Here is a 3,623-nt window from a genome sequence, read left to right on the forward strand (position 1 = left end):
CCAATAACAAAAATATTAATCAAAATAAAGCAAATAAAAATAGAGGAGAGAGAGTTAGAGATTCTCATTGATTGAATGTGGAAATCTACAAACAAGATAATCAATCTTCTTCTTCAATATCCAAGCTCAACAATGGTGAAACCCTCACTTTCTCTCTCTAAACTATCCTAATCCTAACCTAAACCTAGAGAGAGAAGCTCTCCTAAATCTAATTAGAGAATGGAATAGATAGTAATTGGATAATTTTCCTAATTACCCCAAAAAATGGGTATATATACTAAGCTAGGAAAAATAGAAAAAGAAAAGAAAATAAAATAAAATAAATTAAAAAGGAAAAGTAAAAATAACAAACTAAAATAAAAATAAAAATAAAAGAAAGAAAATAAGAAAAAGGAAAAGAAAAAATAAAGAAATAAAAATAAAAGAAAAAGAAAATGAAATAAAAAAACCCACTAATCAAATCCCCTAAACCGACCCTTCTCCTTCATCTTTCATTTTGCTGCTTTGTGAACTTCATCACCACCGTATCGCACCATCATCAACAGACATCATCATTACAAATCGAAATCAACGCTAATCACCAAGCTCCAAATGTTTGCTCTCATTAATTATCCTGTGTGAAGCTCGTGAAGTGGTTCGATCGAACCGAGGGTAGGTGCGGCCGAACTATGGGGTTGGTTCGGTCGAACCATGGGTGTGTTCGACCACACCTCTTTAATTTACAGAACTTTGAAAGTCTCTGACTCATACTTTCACCGAACCCTCAATGGTTTGCTCGAACCCGATCAATTTGTGATTTGCTCTGATTTTTGGGTGAAAATAGCGGAATCGGGGTGAGTAATTGTGGTGGACTGGTGGCAGCAGGGGGTTCTGGTTGTTGGGTGCGAAGGGTGGACGGAGGAGGTTAATTGGTGGGCTGATTTGGTTGGTGGTGCTGGTGGTTGATGGTGGTTGTTGGTGGTTGTTGGTGCGTGTGAGTGTGAGTGAGCAGGGGATAATTGGGGTGTTGGTGGTTGCAATTGCGGGGTGTTGAAGGTGGCATGGCTGGTGAGTGGCTGGTGAGGCTGTGCGTGAAGGTGGTTGGTTGGAGGTGGCTGCGATGAGTTAGAGTTGCGCTGAGAGCTGGTGTGTGGATTGGGTGGCAGCAGGGGAGTTGCGTGGCTGCTGCAATTGGTGGTCAGGTGCGTGGGAGCTGGAGGTGGGGGAGCAGCGGTGTTAGTGGTTTGGGTGGCTGCTGGTGATTACGGCTGTGGTTGGTGCTGGTGTGTGTGGTGTTTGCGGGGTTGCAGGCTGGAGGTATGGTTGTTGTTGGTTTGTGGGAACGGTGGGCTGCTGTGTGCGTGAGGGAGCAGGGAAGTGAGGTGCTGTTGTGGTGGAGGATAAGGGGAATAGAGAGGAAGAGTGTGGTGAAGGATAAGGGGCAGCAGGTTGGTTCTTGCGGCAGTGGAGCTGGCAGCATGCTCATGAAATGGGGCTTGGCGTTTGACTCAAATTGAAACCCGAACTCCTACACACAAAACCGAGAAAGGATTGGGACAAAGAAAAAGAAAGAATAAAATAAAATGAAAATAAATAAAGGACGAAATAAAACAAAACAAGACAAATAAAATAAAATAAATAAAATAGAAATAAATAAAATGAAATAGAAAATAAGAGACATAAAACTAAACTAATAAAAATAAAAGAAAAACTATACAAGAAAATAAAGTAAAATAAAAATACAAAAAAAAAAACTAAAATTAATAAAATAAAGAAAATAAACTAAAATGCTCCAAAATTACCAAAATAAACTAGAAACTTTATTAAAGAGAAAACAAAAGAATAAAATGAAAATAAGGGAAAATAAGATAAAATAAACACGAAAATGACTCTAAAACTACTCCCTAAGAGTGACATAAATGTCACTCATCAAATTCCCCCAAGCTAAACCTTTGCTCGTCCTCGAGCAAAGCTAAGGCAAAAGAGAACAAGATGGAATTATTAAAGGCAAAAGAAACAAAATAGAAACAAAGAGAAAGAATGTACACTAACTCACTGTCGTAGGAATCACGGATGCATTTAGCGTATGCATCAAGCCCTTTAAACCCCTATGTTGCCAAAGAGGACGAGTAAGCTCTCGTGAGGGTTTCCTAAGAGGTTTAACCCACAACTCTTGGCAACACATAACATTCAAGGCAAAGGTGAAATCAAGAAAACTCGAGTTTTGACATTTCAAACCAAACACAAACAATGGGCTAAATGCACAAGAATACAATCCTTTATAGACATTAAAGGTAGCCAAGCAAAAGAATAGCTAAGATTGGTGCACACATAAAGCATCCAAAGGGTAGAGAACTTAGAGGAACTTACACTCCTCCTTATCTCTAACCAAACTTCCGCGTCCTCTCTAGTTTTGCATCCACTTTTAAGATGATATCTCGAGATTCCTCGAAGGAATCGGAAGAAATAATCAATGAAAAACATTTAGGCTACCCGACATCTTGGCATTGATAGCTCGCTCAATAGGCTTGGCTTGACTACCCTCCATCGGTAGTAACTAAACCTTACTAAGGTCAAAAGGTCTTAAACTGGTTGAAACGTTTAGGCTAGGGTAAAGGGCGTGGAAATAAATTTGGAAATTGGAGGTAGACTTAGAAGTGAAGCAAGGTTGATCATTCCTCAATTCAAACTCAATAAACTACCAACTTTCAAATAAAAAATTCTTGCAACTCCTCCCCCAAGCTTATTCTTTTTCAACCAAACAACAAATATTTTTGTATTTTCTCAAAAAAATTTCTTCTTCTTTTTTTTTTTAATTTCTTTTTATTCTTTGCTCTCGCCTCTTTTAACTTTGAGCGGCTTTTTCTTTCATTTCCTTTATTTTCTTCTCATTTACTCAAACCATTCAACATAACAAATATAATCACAAGTACCAAAATTTGAGTTTTTCACTTCTTTTTCATTCTTTTTCTCACTTTCATTAACCAAAAATACAAATCAAGTCCCAAAATTGCTTCACAAAAACTAATAAAGGTGAAAATAAAGCAAAGGTCCATTGGTTTGTAATGTGGTTATTCCAAAGAAGGGAAAATGACTCAAATTGGGTTACTAAATGAGCAAATGCAAAAGAAAAATAAAAGAATATAAAATAATAAAACAAAACAAAAATCCTAATTGCCTTCGTCTTCCCCTAGGTTGGTTCGGTCTCGATCTTGGGTAGATTAAGCCAAATTCTTGATATAAGCTAGCAATGCCAAGGATCCAAATGCCACACATGCAAGAAATGTAGAAGGCTAGAACAATATAGACACATCCTCACAAGAATGACGGTAGTGGAGTAGCAAAAATCACCTTTAAAGCTTCAACTAGCTAGAGAGCGACAACCATCTTACCACAAACCAAGTGAGCTAAGGTCTCAAAGCCCTTAAGTTCTACTACCTTGGCAACGCTATATGTGTGAACCAACCTCGACATTCAAGTGCATGAAAACCTCTAAAAACTAGCAAAGAGGGTATTCTAGGTGCTAAAGCCCAATTATGTCCAAGTTTAAAACAAAACATTTTGAAACTTTGCCTTGAATGCCATGGAAAGACACTATACACACAAATATTCACAAAACCAACAATACTCGAGAATGCATATAC

The sequence above is a fragment of the Chenopodium album genome, chromosome 9, assembly GCF_948465745.1.
Source record: "Chenopodium album chromosome 9, dcCheAlbu1.1, whole genome shotgun sequence".
NCBI lineage: Eukaryota > Viridiplantae > Streptophyta > Magnoliopsida > Caryophyllales > Amaranthaceae > Chenopodium > Chenopodium album.